This window comes from Manis pentadactyla, chromosome 13 (genome assembly GCF_030020395.1).
Source record: "Manis pentadactyla isolate mManPen7 chromosome 13, mManPen7.hap1, whole genome shotgun sequence".
Classification (NCBI taxonomy): Eukaryota; Metazoa; Chordata; class Mammalia; order Pholidota; family Manidae; genus Manis; species Manis pentadactyla.
The window spans coordinates 6,549,674-6,562,398 of NC_080031.1; the positions used below are offsets into that span (position 1 = coordinate 6,549,674).

General features: G+C 50.5%; 1 long non-coding RNA gene across 1 annotated transcript; it reads right to left on the reverse strand.

Annotated features, from left to right (window-relative positions):
* Positions 1-2,712: 2,712 nt before the first annotated feature.
* Positions 2,713-4,597, reverse strand: LOC130680306 (uncharacterized). Its single transcript, XR_008993263.1, has 3 exons — positions 4,228-4,597; positions 3,941-3,991; positions 2,713-2,849 (listed from the first exon to the last, which is right to left on the reverse strand). It is a non-coding gene; the product is annotated as an uncharacterized LOC130680306 (long non-coding RNA).
* Between the last annotated feature and the right edge of the window lie 8,128 nt (positions 4,598-12,725).

Genomic DNA, 12,725 nt, shown 5'->3' on the forward strand with positions numbered 1-12,725 from the left:
TCCAGGACACGGTGGTAGGCTGACTGGCTAGCTTGCAAGCAGGGTGAAATACCAGACCCTGCACAGTCCTTCACACACTCCTGCCCTCTTGCGTCCCTCTGCCTCCTTCAGTGGCCTGTCCTAGCAGCCTCCCTGCCAACACCCCCTAACATAAAACTACACCAGCCCAGCCTCCAAATTCACATTGTGGAATGCCCGGATGTCACGGCCTCCTCTCCCCGGGACTTTGTAGCAGTTTTTGCATGCACCATCCACGTTCATCAGCAGGTCGGTTTCCTCTGGAAGCCTCCCCATCCCTAGGAATCCAGTGTTCAGGGGCAGCAACAGCATTTTCATGATCTCACATGGGCTTGGGCATTTATAGCTCAGTAGGTACTTGTGCATCCGTCCTTGTATTTGACCTTCAAAAAATACTGTGGGAAGGGCTGACTTAGGCCCCATTCTACAGATAGAAAGACTGAGATGCTCAGACATTGAGACTTGCCATTAGCAGGGTCGGGCCAGCCCCAAATCCCCTGCTCTTCTCACAATACCACAGCTGCTGCTCCTTTTCATGTTTTAATGTTAACCTGAGTCATGCATGATTAGATAGGTATGGCCTGATGGGAGTAAAAAAAAAAAAAAAACCCTACAAAGCCAAAAAAACTGGTTCTGAAATGACATTAGCCTTCATAACCGAGAGCTGACTGCCTGTACATTTAAACATTTCCAGGCCTAGGTTTTACCCAGAGCCAGGACAAGAGTACTGGCCTCATCACATACCCTTACGTGAGGCTGTGGATGTCGGTGGTGGGTTTTCCCTTTAAAACAGTCCAGGAGAAAGAGCTGTGCTTCCCAGACAGTAGGGGGTGAGGGTGGAGGGGGGTGCAGGCTGCAGGCTCTCTCCAGGCAGCCGGGTTTGTTTTTGAATTGTAGATTGCCTGGTTTGATTGGAAAGTCAGAAGTCTAGCCAGGCCCCCTGCAGACCTATTTATGTAGAACTGGTCTCCTCTCTGAGACTGAATAAACATCAGAGACTACCCAGCCCATTGTCAGAGCAGGTGCCAACTTCAAACCAAATCTGAACATTTGGGGAGCCCTGGAACCCGGAACAGTCCGGCGCCCCTCACCCCGCGTGCACTCAGTCTCCTTTTCCTGCTTCCAGGCTGCATGTAGCCGCATGAAAGTTTTAGCATCTGCCTTCTCCTCGGCTCCTGTTAAATTCAGCCCCTTCTTTCTCTGCCACCACTTCCGTTTCATCTCTAAATGATCTAATATTAATGCTCTCATCATTACAGTGTTCAGAGGAAAAGAACAGGTTTTGTCCACAGAGAGAGGGAGTTGAGAAATTAATATAATATTTGTTCAGGATTGATTTCAAGCTATAATCCCTGCTGCCAGGGAGACCCATCTGTTTAAAACTATCAGACACTAATTACCCAGAGCTCGAACACAATAGCAGGATTGAGGAGCGATGTCCTGATACTCCCACACATGCTTGCAATTTAGCATTGTTATTTATTAAGGGAAAAAAAATCTCTTAGTGAAGACGGATCTCCCATCCAGTTGACTGGCAGCGCTTCCCAGCAGACTGAGCACAGCAGAGAAGATGCCCCACGGACTTTCTTGATCAAAGACTGCCCAGAATCCCATTCATCTCTGTATAAAGGCCAAATTCCCTCCAAACCCTTTCCCTCTCACCTCTCCACCTCAGCCGGACTCCCCACCAAACCAGCCCTTTGGTGAGAGTTAATAAAGGTGCCCTCACCCTCCAGGTAATCCATTCTGCCAGTCTCTTGTCCTCCTGAGTCATCGGCTGCCAAGCGCTGCCACGTCTGTTTCTCCCACTTCTCTCACGTCTGACCCTCCTTCTTCATCTTCAAGACTGACACCCAAGCACTTGGTCAACAGTTCAAGTGTTAGGTGTCCAACTGTGGCATCTGTCTCCTTCCAAATCTGTGTTATGCTGCCTTGTTACCATGATTCCTCCCACCCAAAAAGGAAGAGATGGAGGAGGAAGAGGGGGCCGGGGAGAGCGAGGAGGAGAGAAGAAAACTGGCAGCAGCATAGCTGATCAAGTCACTCACCTGTTCAAAAACCCTCAGTGGCTCCCCTGGGCTACCAGCTAACTGGGTATTTAATGCCCTCTAAGCTCCGGCCTCAAGGCATTCACAGCCTTCCTTCCTACCCTTTTCATTCTGTAAACAGTTGTCATCTGGGTAGAATGGCCTGCTCTTGTCTCCACAGTCACTGTAGATTTTCTTGCGTCTCCTCTGTTAAATGTATTCTTAGCATGTGAAGGGCCTGACCCAGCCCCTCATGCCCCTTCCTTCCTCCCCAGCCAGAGCTCTCTCCCTTCTCCTCTGATTCACTGGAGCGTTTTATTTGTGTCATGCTTTATGGCACCTACAGTTTGCCTAATGTATGTATGTGTCCGTGTCACATAGTCCTAGTAGACTGAACCCTCCTTGAGTTGTAACCCATGTGTATGGAACTCCTGTCCTGGACCGGACACTGGGCAAGGGATTGGGAAATAATAGTCAATGAAATAGACACGTTTCTTTCACGAAGAGTTCAGTCTGATGGGAAGACAGGCAATAAATTAATTATGAATGTGGCATTTCCTCTACTATCGAGAAGTTTCAGGTGCTAAGAGGCAGGCATGCTAGACTGCAGTTGGAGATGTCTCCACAAAGAAGGTAGGGATTACCTAGGCAAAGAGGAGACAAATACTTTAGTTTCTATTTTTTATCTGGAAGAAACAAATTTCAGGGATCATACACAAGTTCTGGAAAGATGGAAACTTGGGTCACCCACTCAGAAGGCTGCGGTCAGAGTTCAAACATGTGGTAACAATGACCTAAAATAGGCTGGAGAGGAGGGGTGGAAGTTAAGAGATGGTAAGGAAAGAGAATCATCAGACTTGATTTCCAATGGCTGCTGCTGAAAGCAGTTAAAGTCCAGGATGGTTCTCAGGTTTCTGGGTTCTGGGTTCCTGGATGACAGTGACCCCGCCCAGGAGGGGATATATTTGGAGCAAGAGCAAATCGGAAGTCGGTTAGAAGGGGAGTCAGATTTTGGATACAGTGAACCTGAGGTACTGGGGATTTGAGAGGGGAAACCTTCAGCCCTTTCACAGGACCTACCAGGGTGTTATTTGTACCAGCTTTATTGAGACATAATGGACACACAATAAACTACACGTTTAAAATGTACCATTTGATACATTTTGACACATATCTATGCCTGTGAATCCCCATCACCACGGTCAAAATAGTGACAATACCCACCATCCCAGAAGTTTCCACCTGCCCATTGTAACCCCTCTTCCCTACTCCTTTCTGCCTCTCATCCCAGACAACCACTGGTCTGTTTTCTGTCATTACAGACTAGTGTGTAAATGAAAGCATACAGTATGTACTCTTTTCAGTGTAGCTTCCTTCATTCAGCATAATTTGAGACTCTGCATGTTGTTGCATGTTTCATTAATTCATTCCTTTTTATCGATGGGTAGTAGTCTATTGATTGGATATGCCATAATTTGCTTACCTGTTCACTTACTGATGAACATTTGAGTTGATTCCAGTTTGGGACTATGACAAATAAAGTGCTATAAACATTTGTATACAAATCTTTCATCTGATGAAAAACCACATATTTCCTTGTCTCTTGAGTAATTTCCTGGAGAATAATAACTGGGTCATATGCACGATTCCAATACTGTAGTGCAAATACTAGCACAGACCATCTGAGTTAATGCAGACTCCACAGTTTAAGGACATAATCCCCAATAAGACTGCCAGCCACAAGTTTGGGGACTACCAGGCCACCTGTGTTTCTGACCAACTGGTGGCAAATCCAGAGGTTGCCACAATTTCCTCAGGTTTGCTAATTCACTAGACCAACTCACAGAACTCTGGAAAGCACTATACTTACAATTATAATTTAAGATAAAGGATACAAAGCAGGACTCGCCAAATGAACAGACACATAGGCAAGGTCTTGGAAAGCCCTGTTGAAAAACAAAATCCCATTGAGTAAATGTGAAGCTCTAGTTGGCTTTCTTCTGCAGTTCATGACCTAAGCAGCATCTCCTCTAACAACCGAAGGGAGCTCTGAGGAGTTGTATTAAATGGAAGGTTTTTACAGGCAGAAAGAGGGTGGGACAAAGAAGTTAAAAGAGTGGATTATTTTAGGCAAGGTTACCTTCCCTTAGGAAAGGGCAGGGGGTCATATCAGGTGGATTACCTCACGAGTGCTGACCAGGAAATTCCAGACCAATTGGTTTAAAATTCCACCTGGGAGAGGCTGAAACTGCAGTTAGGTTAGGTGTTAAGTCTTGGTGGCTTAGCTGAAGTGATTCCATCTGGGGCCTGTTGCTCCTATTGAACAGTCCTGAATGCAGAGCTTCTGTGTCCTCTTACTGGCATCGGGCATGTCATCCTCCTGGCACATCAATGTGTTCATCAGCCAGGAGCCTCCACTGAGCTTTGGGGCCCAGAATGGCTAATGGGTTTCATTATGTAGACAGGAATGACCGAATCACTGGCCCTTTGACTGAACTCAGTCTCCAATTCCCCTCCCCTCTCTGGAGGAGGTTAGGCAAATACCACAGAGCTCAAATCCCAGTCCTCTAACCGCAGGGTTTGTCTCTCTAACTTGGCCAGCCCCTATCTTGAGTCATCTATCCGTGTAGACTCAGGTGTGGTCCCGGGCCCACCACGAATAACAAAGGCAGTCCTTCCAAAGCCTTGACTTAGATGCTCCCTCCCTTCTAAAGCAAGAACAAAGATAAAATTCTTTATTATACAACAGTGGTGTTTTATAGCCAATAAATCTTTGTTAAATATACTAATGACTAAATTAATAAATGAAAACATGAATAGAGGAATGACCAGGGATAACTCTTTGCAGCTGCATACGAATGAAAACCATCTCAAACTAATTAAGCAAAATGCTGGCTTGCAAAGTGGAAAATAACAAGAGTGTTCAAAGGATGAAGAGCTTCGGATATCCAACAACTAAGAGTCAGGAATCAGGGCCAACAGAAATCTGCCTCTCGCCGTCCATATCTCATTTCTGTGTGTCTATTTCATCTCCAGAAGGGCTTTTTTCCCCATGGGACAGCGAAGATAACCATCAAATGCCCTGATCCGTTGCTTTTATTTTTCTCTTAGCAGAAATATATAATTTCAGGGAAGGACTCTAATCGGCCCTATTTGGGTCATGTGCTCAATTCTTGAGGCTGATCACTGTCCCAAGGGAGGGGACAACCATGCTGGCCTCAGTCACATGCCTATCCCTGTGGTTGCTGTTGAGGTTGATAGGCCAATTAGAGCCATGGGCACTGGTGGGTCCCCAGAAGAAGAGATGATGAATGGATAAACATCAGGTACCTACTATACTTTATGTCTATATAATGTTTTAAAGTTCAGAGAGGGGTTTTACATCTCTTATCTCATGCAGTCTTCACAGTGACCCTGTGAAGGAGGATTGCATTTCACAGACTGGGAAAGGGGGTTTGTTGAGATGAAAAGGTCAACTAAAAAAATTAGATAAATGATTCAGACTCAGTCTTTTAACTCTGAGTCCAGGAAAACACGTATCTGGTTTGTACTTGAGAGTCTAGGCAAACACTCTTCATATTCTTTGTGACAAAATGGATGGACCTAGAGAGTATCATGCTAAGTAAAGTAAGTCAGACAGAGAACGACAAAATACCATATGATTTCATATATATATGGATCTAAAAAAATAAAGCAAATGTATAAACAAAACAGAAATAGACTCCTAAACACAGAGAAGGGGGGGGGATGGGTGATTCGGGTGAAGAGGATCAAGAGGGACAAACTTCCAATCATAAAATAAACAAGCCAAGAAGATGAAAGTACAGCATAGGGAATATAGTCAATACTACCGCAGTAACTGTGTATGTTGACAGTTGGTAACTGCATTATTATACATGTGTATATAATCGTTGATCACTATGTCATACACTTGTAACCAATATAATATTATATATTGACTTCAATCAAAAAGTACTTCAATTAAAAAAACTTGTCATATTCTTTTGTCAACTATTGGGTCACGTATGAATTGAGCACTTATTATACACCAGGAGATACAGCAGGAAAAAGACAATGCTGTGCCTTGTGGGGCTTATGTTCCAGGGGAAATGGATAATAAATAAGCTGATTTTAGCTAGAGTGCTATGAAGAACATAAAACAGGTCGGTAGGGTGGGGCACTTTGTGCACAGTGAGCCGAGAAGGCAGCTCTGGTGCTGAAAGCTGAGTGACCCCACCAGGACGTTCCTCCTCCAGCTGCAGCTCCAGCACGCAGACTCCTCTCCTCAGCAGCAATGCCCGTGGCTGACCACCGGCCCCTGCAGAGCACCGAGCAGGGCCCTGGGGACTCCCTGTCTAACTCCTCGATGCTGAGCTTTCCAGGTCTGAAATGCAGAGGAAACCAGAAGAACAGACAGGTGAACACCCAGGCTGCAGCTGAATTATTTAAATGTAGCTAAGGGCAGTCTTTCAGAGTCCTCTGGCGAGGAAGACATGGATTCTCTTTGGCATAGGGTCTATTGTCACCTGGCTAGGGTGACCCCCTAAGGACCTGGTGTGGTCTTCCCAGGGGCGGAAGCACTGAACTAGCTAGTGTCTGTGCCAACTCTAACCTTTGAAGCTGGCATGAAAACCAAGTTCCTATCTGGCTCTTGATCCGAAGAGAACAGCAGCCCTTCCCTTTGGGAAGCTGGCCCTGTCTCCCTGCTAGTCGGGAAGCCATGTAATATGTCTACCTCAGAACCAATGACTCCTAAGGGAGACTATCAAATTAAGACCCTTCAATCAGAAAGCCTAATGCTGTTGATTAAAGAGCAGCCACCAAATTCGGAACTCCCCTGGCCCTGAAGCTGGACAGATTTATGGTCTCCCTGCCTCTAAATCTTGAGCTAGTACATGCTTGGCACCCCTAGGCACTCAGGACTCAGACCATAAGCAGAGACCTTATTCTTTTCCTGGTAGATTTCTACATCAGCCTCAGTAAAGGATGGAGGGCTTGTCCTGATTCCAGACCCTACCGCGTGGGTCCTCTTTGTAGCCTGGTGTCCCTGTCTGTATGAATATTTATGAACAGCAGCTAATGCCAAATCCAGCATGTCCCAGAGCACAGAGCTGGGCACATCAGATACACTCTCCCGGATTAAAAGAATGAACAATGTGTTTCATAGTTTCGCATTCTCGGCAAGGCCCGCATTCTTTGACTTGCGGCAAGCACCATGGCAAGTAATTGAAACTGACTTGCTGGTCTGAACAGTGTAACATGAAGTCTTCCCTTCTCCTTGGCTGAGTATAGAGCTCCTGTGTTTCCTTTAAATGCACCTTTCAAATGTCACGTCCTGCTTAATGCCCTCCCTGTGTCCCCAGTCACAGTCACTCCGGTCCTATGGTCCTTCATCACATGGCACTGTAGCCTGCATAGATATACATATGTCTTCCCCAAATTGTGAGTGCCTTAGGAAGGAGGAGCATGTTTTCTTATCTTAGTGTCCCCTGTGGTCTGACCCGAGACAGGCTGGGGCTAGAAAGTCAGAAAACATTTGTTAAATGAATAATTCAATGAATGGATGAATGGGCTACTTAAGCAGACCAGGGCCTCCCCTCAATTTGAAATCTCTATGGCCATGGGTCACAGCTTAGAGGACATTGATCAGAATCTTGCCCTGGTTCAACTGGCAAGACAGTTTCAACATCCAATATGCAATTACCCCACAAAGCTGTGCTTTCTCTGAGAAGCTGTCTCAATTCCATCACCACTGGGAATTGCGCATGATAAAAAGGAGATGTTAACAGGAAAGCAGCCGCTCACGGAGCCTGCATCGAAGATGGAGATAAGATGGATAACGCCCGGAAGGAGATGGGAACACCCTGCCCCCACCATCTAACCTGCCAGGCCAACCCTGGAGATCAGAGCACAGCCAGACTGGTTCCTTCTAAAGGCAAACTCATCTAAAACCACAGTGGGTGGTTAGAGCGATCCATTCCCACAGGAAGTCGCCAGAGGTAAGGGAGCGTGAGGGACAGATAATGCAATGCCCTCCACAGTTCTTAAAAGAGGCTCCTACTTCTCCCTCACCACCACCCCTCCTCAACCCAGTAAAGTGGCCTGGGGACAAGGGGAGAGAGACTAGGGTCTCCATCAGCCAGAGGGTTATGGGACTCGAGCGCCGTTCTGTTGCCAGGCTGCCAGGCAGACCACCAGGACTGGTTTGGAGGCTTCTGCAAGCCCCCACTCCAGGCACAGCAGTGTCAGTAGTTAAAGTTCACTCCTTCCTGACATGGGGAGAAGCGAGCGTAACCGGAGAGGCATGTGGAAAGGGGAGAGCAGGGCTGCAGGCTTCTGTCTTCCCTTCCCTCGTGGTTGGTGCGAGGCAACGCCAGGTGCAGGAAGCAGCTGAATCAAAACAGCGTCATGGGGGTAAGAGTGGGGAGGGACGGTTGTGATACGAGGGGAATGCTCATTCCATCAAAAGGAAATCAAAGCCCCAGCGATCCCGCGGGGAGGAAAGGTGAGCCAGAGGGAAATGAAATGGAAAACACCAACAAATTGGAAACCAGGCACAGAGGTGGAGGGAAGGAATTGGAATGCTCTCAAGCAGGGAGACAGCTCCCCAAAGGGCTGGTCTTTATGGAGAGGACCCGAGATCCAGCAGGTTTGACACACATTCTCTTGGAGTCAAGGGGAGCCCCAGGGAAGGGGTGGCCCAAGCGGAGGCATCTCCTGGCCTGGACTTCTTCCTGTTCTGTGTGAAGTCAATTGACCAGACCCATTCCCTCAAAAGACTGGTTGACTCACTTGCAAATAGGGATTTCCCGGAGAGGGGAAGGGACCTCTGGGTACCCTTGAGAACACTCCTTGTCTTGACTTCAGGGAAGTGCTGGTGGCCAGACACATCTGTGCACTTGCACAAAGAAGCCAGGATGCAGAAGTGGGCTCCTCTAAGTTCCACATCCACACGGTCCCCTGTCCTTTGAAAGCGCCCTAGGGCTTCTGCAGTTTGAAAGAGAAAAGCACAGGGCTCCTCTCAGACAGCCGTCCTTGCAGGTTCCTGGGGTCACCGTAATCCTCTGTCTCCGACTCAGCCCTCTGACCACCGGCCAGCCCCCAACCCGGCCCTGCGGCCCCCTTGCTCCCTCCAGCTCTTGGCTTCCTTCTGCGCATGGACCCTGCTTCCTCCGAAAGCCTTGGCAAAGCTCACCTGGGCATTGCCTCCGCCACTCGCCCTTTCTCCACTGCACCCTCTGGGGTCCTTCGGGAGTGTCATTAAGCCCCTTTCTCCTGCCTTAACCTGAGAGCCCACGGAGCCGGCTCTAGCCTCTTCCCTCCTCTGAACCCCTCTCCAAGCCCAGACTTCTGGGCAGAGTGGGCACCCCCCCGCCAGCCCACTGACTGGCTCCCCAGGGTCTGAAAAGTCACCACCAGCCAGACAAGGTTACAGGGCTAAATTACGTCCAGGACAGCAGTTCTGATGTCACTTTTATAAACCAACATACTGGGCTCGGAGCCATTCGTGTCACTTACTAATTTCCCTGGGAAGGAAGGAATCTGAATCGAGATAAATTTCAAATGTTAATTTCCAATCAAAGGGACTTAAACCTGTGTGTGAGAGGAGCAGTTGAAGGAAGCAGGACTGCTCCCGTGGAGGAGAGAAGCCTCAGGTTTCCCCGGGGGGACGCCTTCCAGCACGAGCCAGGCCGTCATGGGGCAGAGGGATCAGACCCCGTCTCTGCGTTCCGTGGGGCGGAAGGAGAGCCGGTGGGCATCCGCTCAGTGTGGACAGACCTCAGCTCAGTGGAGGAAAGACCAAAGAACCATCAGGGGGCCCTGAGCTTTAAGACACAGTGAGCTCCCTGTTGCTGGGAGGATAGAAGCAGAGTGATGGCCACCCTTAGAGGAGGTGTAAGCATGGGATGGGGGTGAGGGAGGAAGAGGGGGAAAAGGGCCAGATGCCTCTTAAAGTCTTTCCAGTCCTGGGGGATCTGATCGCTACTGTAGAAGGGCAGTGGCTTCAAACAGCAAGGGCCTTCAAAGGCCGCCAGGAGCAATCATCCTAATCATGGCATCATGAGGTCTGGTGCGAACCCAGAGGTCATTCTCCACAAGCCTCCTGACCCTAGGTGTTCCTGTCCAGCAGTGAGTTTATCAGCAACACAGGAATTTCCACGGGAGCCAGCTGGAATTTCTGCAGGGCTGCAGCCGGAGGCAGCAGAGGGCTCTGTGGCGACAGGTGGAGAGGACAGGAGCCCTCTGGACTGGACGCCCAGCAGGGAAAGCCTTGCTGAGGTCCCGCCATCCCCTGTGGGTCGTGGCCCTGCAGAGACACCCTCCATGCTGGAGGCAGGGAGACTGGGGGAGCTCCGCTCAGCTGCAGGCAGGGAAACCAGTCCTTCCATTGCTGAGCCGCCTCGCCAGCTGCTGACAAGGGAGGGGTTTGCAGACTGAACCTATGGAGGGATAAATGTTGCTCAGAGACAGACACATTCATAGTGTTTCCTGCGCTTAAGCTGTTTGGAAGCTCCTGTCATACGCATCTTGAGCAAAGAGAAAGGAGGTAAGTGGGAAGTGACGGCTGCCGATGAAGTCGGGCATGTTTCCCCAACACTGGCCCTGCTCTGTGTAATTCTCCTCCTTCCTTTCGGAAGCTTCCTTTCAAAACACTTGGGGAGTGGCATGACTCAGGATCGTAGAGCCTCGCTCCCTGAGTGGCTGGTGAGCGCGCCCTCTCAGTGAGGGTCCTCCCAGAGCTCTCCGGGCCGCTGCCTTATGCTGGCCGAGTGGGCCAGCATCCTGTGATGCCAGTGTGCTGAGCTTTGGAAGCACCTGCCGGGCCGCACAGGCGGTTGGGGTCCTGTGGGCACAAGCGCAGGATCTCAGAGTGGGCACAGGCCACACTGTCCTCCTGATGACACACAAGGTCGAGTGGGCTGGGATGCCAGTACGGGTTAGTCCTTCCGACCGTTCTGCTGGCACCTGCTTGGCCCTTCCCTGCCAGCCTGCGTTAGGTGCCCCCCGGGTCCTGTGCCCCCTGGGCTCATCTCCAGCTCCGATCATCAGACTGCAGTCTGTCGGTTCTCTTTTCTGCCTCGCCTGGGACGTGCTGAGATCCTTGAGGGTCCTCTCCAGGGTTTGTTAAACCCATGGGTCTGCACCTGAGGTTTCAAACGGTTCACAAGCAGGGCAGGGCTGGGACTGGGGTGAGCAAGTGAGGTGCCCGCTCCGGGCTGCCATGAGCTGGGACAGGCACCTAAGAATGAACAACTCCCCAGCCACCTTTAACTTCCGGATGGGGGCTCCCGGCCCTGGGGCCTAGAAAAGGAAAGAATATGAATTGTTGAGAGCCAGCCCTAGAGGCAGTACGTTTCTACATTTACTCCACAAAGCAACCCTATAAAATAGGGGCTGGCCTCTTTGTACCAAACATGAAGAAATTGAGGCTTTGTAGAGATTCGTGCCTTGCTGATGGTCCCAGAACTCAAACCCCAGGCCTTCCAAATGCTGAAGGCCTTGCTCTTTGCACTCCACCCCACTGCCTCCCACAGTCCTACGTGGCTGCTGTCCCAGGTCAGGTGACAGTATCTCTGAATGGGACCCTCTGGGGCTTTAGACATCCATGTTAATACTGAGGGGCAGAGGCCTCACCACTCTGGACATGAGAGGGCAGGTGTTGCTCTGGCTAGTGCCCCCAAACCCTGGCTCAGGAGGCCTGGCTGGGGCCTGGGGATCTCTGTGTTTATCGAACTTTGCAGGAGATTCCACCTGGGGATGAGGCCCACTGCACTTCATGGAACTCCCTGCACGGAACCTTGTGACACCTCACTGCTTGGGATCAGGAAGTCCTTCTCTGGGTGTACCCTAACCCACAGGCCTTGAAATGCAACCCCCTACCCCCATACACACACACACACACACACCTCAGTGGGGACCCTCTCTAGGCACTTTGCCAAGGGCTGCACAGGCTGCCAAGTTGGGCTGCTCAGGTGGGACCCCAGGGGCAGCAGTCTGTTTTGCCTGTAGCCACAGGCTGCAGGGGGTGCTCTGGGAGGGGCCTGGCTCTGCACAGTCCCAGGGACAGCTGAGTGGCAGGGAGGATGGGTTCTCTGTCAGCAGCCCTCCTAGGCCTGGATGGTTCTGCATCCCCTGCCCCACGCCTCCAGCTCCCTTTCCACTGGGCATTGCCTTGGAGAAGTGGGACCAAGCAGGGAATAATAGGCTGCACGGAGGAAGCCACAGAGGGGGAGCAGGTGCCCAGGCCAGCCGGAGTGGGCCTCGTGCTCCCGCACAAGCAGGGAGCGGCAGAGCCCGTGGCTGTCAGGGTGCCCAGCCATGTTCTAGGTTTCCAGAGCTGAGAAGCGAGGATCCAGCATAGCGATGGGTTCCAGGGCGGTGAGATCAGCAGGGGACCCAGCTTGGAGCAAAACTATCTGCCTTGATGGGCAGACCAGAGGCACACCCAGGAAGTAGGGCTAAGGAGAGGATTTCCCGGCCCTCGCGGCTACCACCACTTCAGTACCTCTCACCTGGCCCAAGTCCTCAGGTGTCAGCCCTCAACTGATTGCCTTGCCCCCAGGCTGCCCCCAGCCCAAACAACAGAGCTTTGCATAGTCACCTTCCCAGGCCGAGCTGAGCTAGCAGCCCCCCTGCCCACACCCTGTGCCCACCGCGTTAAGGACAAGGCCCTCGGTG